Source organism: Sciurus carolinensis, chromosome X (genome assembly GCF_902686445.1).
Source record: "Sciurus carolinensis chromosome X, mSciCar1.2, whole genome shotgun sequence".
Taxonomy (NCBI): Eukaryota; Metazoa; Chordata; class Mammalia; order Rodentia; family Sciuridae; genus Sciurus; species Sciurus carolinensis.
The window spans coordinates 63,353,013-63,363,648 of NC_062232.1; positions in this window are offsets into that span (position 1 = coordinate 63,353,013).

Consider the following 10,636-nt stretch of genomic DNA (forward strand, 5'->3'; position numbering starts at 1 on the left):
GAGAAGGTGGTTAAAAGGGGAAATATTGGGGACTGAAATGGAACAAATTATACTCCATTCATATTTGATTATGTCAAAATGAATCCCACTATTGTGTATAGCTTAATGCACTAATGAAAACATTATAAAGGAAAATCTGGTACTATTTAGCAATAAGGATGAATGAAAACTTGTTGTCTGCAGCAAATTGATGGAACTGCAGGATGCAATTTGGTGCTCCCTGTCGGGCAACAAGGTCCGATGTACCTCCTCAGGGCCTGCCTGAGGAGAATACGGGGCACCCAGGATGATGAGCGTGGGCGGCAAAGGAAACACACCAGAGCTGGGAGGTCAGTCAGCACACAAGGCACAGCAGGAATCTCCTTTATTGAGGAAGTCACACAGCTTTTATGTAGGGTGGGGGCTAGGTGGGAACCAATCAGCTTAAACGTCAGCAAGGTACTGGGGTTCACGCAGGTGAGAGTCCCATAGGGCTATATGGCAAGCACGAGCTGATCTTTGCGGAACTGTTGTTAACCAATCCCTGATGGTGGTTGGATTTATCATCGTTAACCTTTGAAACCGCCTTTGAGGCCTTGAAGGAGTCAGCCTGAGTTAGTTAATGTGTCATTAGTCCCAACAGCAATTATTGAACAGAATAAGTCATTTCTCATAGTATTAGTATCAACTATATAGAGCATGTTTTAATTATGATAAGCACTCACACTTAACTATACTACATTTAATCATTACTTTTTTGTTGTACTGGGTATAGAACCCAGAGCCCTGCAGATGTACTCTCCTACTGAACTGCAGTCCCAGGCCCTCAGTCCCTGTCTTATTTAGTAAGAATTATGACATCCTAACTGTCATTTATGCCTCCCATCATGAAAATTTGCTTTAATATGAGAAAACATTCAGCCTTTGGTTTGCGGGTTTGGCTTATCTTGCTTATCATGATATTCTCCAAAAAAACCAAAGGCCAAATATTTTCTCTGATATGCGAATGTTAATTAACAATAGGAGTAGTGGGCACTAGGAAAGAATATATTTATTTTATAATAGGTAGAGGGGAGTAAAGGGAGGGGAAGGGGTATGCAGATAGGAAGGATAATAGAGTGAAACAGACATTATTACTTCATGTATATGTATGACTGCATGACCAATGTGATCCTAAATTAAGAAAAATGAGAAATGATAGTTCATTTGTGTATACTTTATCAAAATACATAAATGCATTCTACTGTCATGTATAATTAATTAGAACAAATAAAATATAAATTAAAAAATAGTCAACTCATAATCTGACAGAGCTGATCCTTAAAAAAACAGTGAAATAATTTTTCCAGTGCTTCATCTTAGTTTTTTTCTCAACTTTTATTATTCTCTCCCTAATTAGTATCCTTTCATAATTTACATTTTAGAACCTACTCTTGTACAAAACTGTATTCAAAATCCATACTAAGATGTATATTACTTAATGTACCCTCATATATTACACTGGTCAATTGAACATACATTTTTAAGAGAAAGTTAAATAAACACTTTACTTATGCTGATATTTTAATATCTGGGAGACAATATTTTCTATAAAGGTATTTCAAGTGTATCTCAAATAATATTAACTGTTACAAAGGCTAGGCCTCTTCTTCCATAGGTTAGTCTAATTTGCTCTTATTGTAGCACCATTATGTATGGTTGCTTAACTTTTGTTGACTGAGGAGAGAGAGAGAGAGAGAGAGAGAGAGAGAGAGAGAGAGAGAGAGAGAGAGAAAGAGAAAGAATGAAGAGGAGGAAGAGATGGTGCTGTGCCAGGGTTCCAGTAACCCCTTCAAATGCAGAACCCCATCGACCAAACTTTTCTGACTAGATCCTATCTCTTAACATTTCTAGACCATAACAGCACCACAGACTGGTGACCAAACCTTCAACACATAGCTTCCTGAGGACATTAAGGATTCAAATAATAATGATACTCTTGTGACCTTGTTCAATTAAGCCTACAAGGCCACCCTTTGAAAAAGTTATGAATGCTTTCTGTATCTACTCTCAGAAGGATTTGCACATTGCTATCACCTCTATTTATCCTGGAGTTTCCACTGATGATTTGCCTTCATTTATCTCATCTTCATCAAAAATTAAAGAACACTGAAGAAAGAAATTGAAGAATACACTTGAAGAAGGACCTCCCGAGTTCTTTGATAGGCAGAAATAATATTGTCAAAATGTCCATATTTCTAAAAGTGATCTATACATTCAGTGCAATAGCCATCGAAATACCAATGACATTCTTCAAAGATTTTAAAAATAGTTCTAAAATTAATATGGAAGAATAACAATCTCAATACAGTGAAAGCAATTCTGAGCAATCAGAGTAATGATGGAGGCATCAATATTTCCAATTTAAAATTACACAACAGAAATATGGTACTGACACAAAAACAGAAACATATAACAATGGGTTAGAGTAGAAGAATGCAGGAACAAACTCACACGTGTACAATCATCTGATCCTTGACAAAGGCACCATGAACATATGTTGGATAAAAGACAGCCTTTTGGAATAATTTGCTCTGGGAAAACTGAATATTCCTATGAACAAGAATGAAAATAGATCTTTATCTTTCCCCTGAACAACAGTCAACTCAACATGGATCAAATACCTTGGAAATGGACAAGAAACATTGAAACTGCTAGAAGAAAATCAAGATCAACACTTTATCTTGTAAGTGCAGACAAACACTGTTTTCCTCAGCATGAAACCAAAACTCAGAAAATAAAACCAAGTATTAATGAATGGAATAATATCAAATTGAAAAAGCTTCTTCACAACAAAGAGAAAAAACATAGATAGTCTACATAATGAAAGAAAATTGTGTCTAGCCACTCTTTGGTTAGAGGATTACTATCTAGAATATATTTCCGGAATTAATATTCAGAATATATTTCCTTTTTGGTGTTTAGTTATTTAAGATATATCTCCAATATCACCAAATAAATAAGTGCATCAGTAAATGGCTAAATAAGACATTTCTCAAAAGAAGAAATAACAAATGGTCAAAACATCTATTAAAAATACTCAACATCTTTAGGCATCAAGGGAATAAAATTCAGGAACATGCAATTAATTTATTCTGGTTAAAGTAGCAATCATCAAAAATACAAGCAATGTTAAACTCTGGTGAGGAAGTGGGGAAGAGAATGCTTATGCACTATTGCTGGGATTATAAATTAACACAACTGGTTTAGAAATCATTACAGAGGTTCCTCAGCAGATTAAAAATGGAACCACTATAAGATGCTGCTGTAACATTCCTTTGTATATATCAAAAATTATTAAAGTCAGCATACTACAGTGATACATGTATAACCATGTTTATAGTATCACAATAACCAACTAACAATGTATGAAACTAGCCTAGACTTCTGTCAACAACAAGTGAATGGGTAAATAATATGTGATCTACATACAAAATGCTAACCTTTATTCAGCCATAAGAAAAATGAAATTATGACATGTGTAGGGAAATGGATGAGCTAGAGAACATCATACTAAGTGAGATTAGCTAGACTCAGAAAGTCAAGGGTCATATGTTTTTGCTCACATATGGAAGCTAGATAGAATAAAAGAAAGAAAGGTAAGTCATAGAAATAGAAGAAGGCAGTGGATGAGAGTAAGGGCGTTGGGTCATGGAGGACGGGAGGAAAACAGGTGTACTGAAAAATGAAATAGACCAAATTATGCATTGTGATTATGTGGATATATAATAATGAATCCCATTATTATGTACAATTACAATGTTTAGTTTTCTCCTCCAAATGTTTTCTAACTCTACCTTTTATGGTTTAGGAGTTTTCCCCTGAAATCTCATGTTTGAGACAATGTAAGAAAGTTTATAAGTGAAATGATTAGGTTTTGGGAGTATTAACTTGAATATTTCATTACTCCCCATAGGTATTAATTTTGTGGAAACTGGGTGGAGGAGGTGGGTCCCTGGGGGCATCCCTTTTGGGTTTATATTTTGTCCTTGTTGAGCAGAGCTTTCTCTCTGCTTCCTGTTGTGTATTTTCTGAGCTGATTGTCTCCACCACACTCTTTTGCCATGATGTTCTGCCTCACCTCCAACCCTAAAGAACCAAGTGGGCCATGTAAGGACTGAGATTTCTGAAACTGTGAATAACAAATAAACTTTTCCTCCTCCAAAATTGTTCATGTCAGGTCTTTTGGTTACAGGAATGAAAGGGCTGACTAAAACACCTCCTGTAATCCAATGCAAAAGGTTTTTCCACAGTATTTGGTATAGTCACATCTTTGGCCTCATTCCCCAGGACCAATTTTCTGTGTATTTCAGCTTTTATCATATTTGGTTTGGAACTTAAGTATCTCCCCAAAACTCATATATTTAGGGCTTGGTTTGAAGATGCTAGTACTATAGGAATTATTGTAAACTTTAGGAGGTGGGAACTAGTTGTAGAAAGTTGGTCACTGGGGGAATGCCCTTGATGAGCACACTGAGACCATGACCTCTAACCTCTCTCCCTCTCTGCTTCCCAGATGCCATTATGTGAAGAGCTTTGTTCTGCCATGTGCTTCCTGCCATGATGTTCTGCATTGAAATAGTCTCATAAGCAATGGGATCATCTATTGACTGAAACCTCTGAAATCATGAGTCAATATAAATCTCTCCTTTAATATTGTTTTGTCAGGTTTTTGTCATAGCAACAGAAAGCTAACTAACACATCATTATTACAAACCAATGAAGTAACTAACTTGGAAAGATTAAAGTTTTATTTTCACTCATCTTTTGAGTGTTTCAGTATATGATCACTTGGCCCAATTATTTTGATCCTGCAGCAAGGCACCCTAACATCAAAGGAGTTTATGGTGGGACACAACCTATTACCTCACATGTCAGGGAGGAAATATGTTGAAGAGAGTTTCAGGGTCCAAAATTACCCTTCAAATACATGCCCCAAATTAACTAAATCCTTCTACTCAACCCCACTAATTAAAATTTTTATAACCTCTTTGTAGCATTACTCTAGGTACCAACTTTTAACATGTAGTCCTTTTGGGAATATTCAAAATCCATGCTTTAGCAGTTCCCCTTTTTACTAAGCACTCATTCACTGATTTTTTCAGTGGTATTTAAAAACCTCTTCATAGCAACTCTCATCAACTTCAGTGTCTGAATTATGACATCTTTATCTGACTTAGTAGGCAACTATGCATATACTATATAATAAAAACTTCAAGGGAGAATTTAAACTACTCAACAAAAAAATTGTTTCAGATTAAATAAGGTCATGTAAATATTTTAGAATAAGAGCTTAAGTTTTTTTCCTTAGTGTGTTGGTTTATGAACCAGTTGCCACTTTTCTACTCAGCAATCTTAAGAACAAATGCTTTTGCTGGGATTTCAGCAATCCAACTGTTTTTGATTATTGCATAGGAATTCCATTGCTCAAGGAAAATATATTTTCCAAAGGCATGGGTTATGGCTAAAGTAAACAGAATGTAGACCACTGCTCATATTTTGAAGTGAGGGAGACCTCACTTCAAAATCCCCATGTGGCTCAATTATTAAACTTCTGCTCCTTTTGGTGATTTCTTAAATTATTCTATTGACTAAAAAATACCCCTGAAGAGGGAATTTCCTTTGCATTCAAAAGAAATATATTTGAAGTGTGTCATCTCAAGTTTTCAACATGCAAATATTCAAAATATTCAATATTCAAAAGTTCCATGGTAACAGAGCTTTTATTCTTATTTTATAAACTTGTTAACAAACCCTTGGTTCTATTCACAATGTACAATTTACAATTTACAATTGTTATTTAAATGATGACTTCATTCTAAAAGGGTATAAAAGTTAAACCTTTCCCTTCTGCCCAACATAAGATTATTTTTGGCACAAAATTTTCTTAGAGACCAGCTTACTTGGGTGCACTCAATATTAATCATTGATGCACACAAAACCTGTGTAATCTGACATGTTTGGAGAATGAGATATTCTGTTTAACTAAATATTTCGCTAATATGTTTTGCCATATGTAATCATGATTCAGTGATTCAGAAAACACTTCTGACCTTTGAAAAGTCATGATTATGAACATCAATTCCAATTGCACTGTGGATGTGCAGAAATATGTGTTAATTGTGAGTCTTGTGTCTCCTAATAGATAATGAACACTTTTTGAAAAACATGAGCTAAAAATACTTATTTATCTTTATTTTTGTTTGTGGAAAGGAGTTCTTGTTCCACCCAAAGAATGTAGTTGCCACATATTATCTAATTCTGAACATGTGTATTTTTATATCATTCCTCACGAGTTTGAACAAGGAAGTTCACTAAAATAATATAAGATAATATATAAGATAAGATGTTGATTTGCAAATCAAAAGAAATTGCACTTTAAATGGTAATGCTCCTGCATTTATAGTTTTCATTTATAAATATTTAAATTCAGTAAAAATTTATTGAACTACATCTAAAACTGGATAGGCCTATTTAATTCAGTAAATATTTACTTTGTGACACATAACAGTTTGGAAGAAATATAAATAAATGAGGTAACATCTCTTGTCATCCAGATTCCATTTTGACTTGCAAAGATTAAATTCTACCATCCTACTATTCATTTAACTCTAAAATATTTTCTACTTAACAAGAAAAATCTGAATCACTGAGCTTTCTGTTTAGTAATATTCTAACCTCTGGAAAACATACATTTTTTTTTTCTTCCATATGTATCTAGCAGAAGTCATTATCAGTTTCTGTGTATTGTTGATGCATCTGTACTTATTTAAAAGGAAATATTCAAAAGTAGCACAAACTCATCCTAAAAAAAAAGACATTACTATTTATTTCTAAACAGGTTTTTCAATAGCTAATATTCTACTAGAAGACAGAACACACTCTGGAATGAAAATGTAAAAAGAATTCACAAAATAGAAGTAAATTACACAAATTATATACCTGATAAGAACACAGTATCCACTATCTATAACAAACTCCAACATACAAAAAATACAAAGATAAATAGTCCAGTTATATATGGAGAAAATATTTGAGGAGTCATTTCTCCAGAAGATATAAAAATGAGTACAATTCATATGAAAATGTGCTAAGCATCATTAGTCATCATGAAAATTTAACTGGAATCCATAGTGAGGTATTACTTGGCACCTATTAGTATGACTATAATCAAAAGGACAGATAGTAGAGAAAATGGAGCCCTTGTGCATTATAGATAGGAAGGTAAATTGGTGATACTATTTTAGAAAATTAGAACTTTCTCAAAAATCAACATAGGGTTAGAATACAACTTAGCAATTCAACTTCCAGGAATATATTCAAGAGATTTGATGATATCTGTCCACACACAAAAAAACTTATACATGAGTGCAACTTTATTTTTGAGCAACAACTTTATTTTTGAGCCAAAATAGTGGATAGAATCCACTAGTCAATTTATTGGAAGAACAACAGCAAAATAGTAGAAGAGGCCCTGATTTCATTCCCCTTCATGCTTACAATTCAGAACTATTCACAGAGAAGTCTATCTTTGTGAATATCTCCAAATTTGAAACTGAATCTGACATAGCCTTCTTCAGTACAGAAAAACTGCATTATAAAATTAAGACCAATGTTTTCCAGTTCCATCCATTTATCAATGAATGCCATAATTTCATTTTTCTTTATGGCTGTGTAATACCCATTGTGTATATACACCACATTTTCTTTATCCATTTATCTGTTGAATGACGCAAACCAGTCCCAAAAAACCGAAGGCTAAGTGTTCTCTAATATACGGATACTAACACACAATAAAGGGGTAGGGGAGGAAAGAATAGAAGTTCATTGGATTAGACAAAGGAGAATAAATTGAAGGGAGAAGGGATGGGCTTAGGAAAGACAGGAGAATGAATCAGACATAATTTTCCTATGTTCATATATGAATACAAGACCAGTGAAACTCCACATCATTTACAAACCACAAGAATGGGATCCTAATAAGAATGTTATAATCTACGCATGTGTAATATGTGAAAATGCGGTCTACTCTCATGTATATCTAAAAAGAACAAATAAAACAATTTAGTAAAATAGAGGAAGGGTTTTACTTTGACTGTCTTCTCCTTTCCAAGAAAGGAAAGGAGTGGCATAATGGTGATTACCCTAGGCTCATGTTTTTTATAGTGGGAAGGATATCTGGAAGCAAACATGTAGATTCTTTAGTATTCTGGGACACATCACAAGATGTCCACTCTGTCTTTCCCCACAAGGAACATCAAACATATTGTTAATACTAGATCATTTAGGGTAAGCTAGAAATAAATCAAGGGGTAGGATGTGAAATAATTAATGCATATATTTTGGTAAAGACTCTGCATTCCAGTCAGTGATACAGAGTGAATAGCCAATGGCATCACTCTGCAGGAAGAACAGCTTGCAGGTCCGCCAGGATCATTTATCAAGTCAGCTTCCCCATCCAACCTCAGAGATCTAAATAAGGCTTCCTCAGATTGGGAAGTCCATGTGCATTTGATCTTGACCAAGCTGAAGTCTCAACTGTTGACTCTTCTCTGGCTTAGAGCTCTGTATAAAGCCTTCCCAGACCAGGAGTTAAGCCTAAACTCCTATACGTTTAAGGAGGAAAGCACCTAGTCATTACTGACCCAAGTAGCTGAGTGGCCATCTTGTTAGGTGGCAGTGAGTGGTGAGTGGTGAAATACATATCAAGATTGCAGATTTAATTTACTCTTAAAATTTTGTTTAAGTTACTGATGAGGCAAATGAGTAAATAATTTGTAGCAGGTGACTTATGGAAAAACATCAGTATACAACTTTAAACAAACACAAGTAGAAGAAATTATGAGATGAAGACCTCAAGAAAGAAGGATTTATGGGACTAATTCTTGGCAGGACCCATAAAGGTAAAGATAAAACTAGAAGTTATGACCCCCCCCCCCCCCAGTGTTTCTTACTAGCTCAGAAGAGGGGTATTCTTTAGTGGCATAGGTGCAGTAAGTAACTGCTGACGGGTCACTGACCCCAGTACCCACGTTAACATGAGGTTGATTTGTAGATGAAGCACCCACAAATAGGGTTGGCACCATGACAGTTCCAGAGAGGACACTTAGGGCCAAAGCCTTCATCCCTCGGTTGGTGAAGGTTGCTGAAGGAGACCTCCAATTCCCTAGAAAACCTTGCAATAGCCACAAATTTGGAAATGGCACTGATCCCTTTATCATTCTCTGCTTAGAGACAGCCCACTCTCTTGAAAGTGAACTCTGCTTGAGACTTACTTTGCTTTTTCTTTGGTTTCATCTCACTTTCACTCTATTTTCACTTATAATAAAGTTCTCTTTCATGGCTTTTCGCACTGATTTTAAATTTTCTTTCATTGGAACACAAGAACTGAAGTTTGGAGTTTCAGTTTCCTGTTTTTCTGTGACAGTCTCACTCAACTTCACAACCCAACCTGAAGTTCTGCTCATCCAGGTAAAGAGGAAAGCCTAAATCTATGTATATGTGTGAAGCATAGCTTCTGTATTTGCCTGCCTGAATAGCCAAAAATAGCTACAGCAATATCATCCAGTGTTTGTGCCCAAGCATCAGCCTTACCCAACTAAAATTTCAAATAACACCTCCCAGACAGGAAATACAGCCTAGGGCCCTGTCCATTAAGAAAACATTGAAGATATCATTGATGAGCTTTGTCAAATAAACTAATAAATCTCTAATATTAGACATAGGGCAAGTAAAAATCTGTGTAATGACTCACAAAGAACTCAGTATAATCCTCCTAAAATAATTCATGAAAATTCAAGAAAATGTAAAATAATCAAATAAATGAAATTTGAGTAAACAATATATATGTGATAAAATTAAATATTTGACATATACCAAAAAAATAATAATCCCCCATAGAAATCCTATAGATAAACAATAGAATAGCTGAAATGAAAAATTCAATAGAAAGCTCCTGTGGGAAAAAATCAATCAATACAAAGAGAAGATGGCAGAATATTGAGAAGTCTTTTCTCACAACTCCATGACATGTAACTCAAACAGTAAGAAAAATATTTCTCTGTGAGTTGAAGGAAAATAATCACTCCACTGATACTCAATATTGGACAGAGAGCTGTGAAGACTGGGAAATTTGGGGTATTTGGACAAGGATAAGGAACAGAATTGGAAATGAGCTCCTAGTGGGAGCAAGGGAAACTAGTACACAAGGTTGGAAATGACTGAAAAATCGTGGGAGTATCTTGGCATAGAGAATCCCAATATCAGAGGGGCAACCTGTCCTGGGCCTACCCAGAGGCTATTTGGCTCATTAAACTGATGCATGAAAGTCAATCAGGTTTGCCTGCTGCACATGGGGAGCCCAAACTGGAGACATTTTGTACTTCCATGTGGCAGTGTCACCAACTCAGATTGGGAACTTAGTTCTGTGAGTTTGGGGCTGAGTCCACTAAATGAATCCAGCAGTTGCTATCTGTGAGATCTAAATAGCTTGGCAAATCAGGAGAATCTCTGGCATGGAGAATTTCTGGCACAGAGACCATTTTGTCTGTGGGTTATACAGATCAGAAAGGCCAGTGAAAGTCTGCCCTCCTCTGCTCCTTTGAATCCCGCAACACCG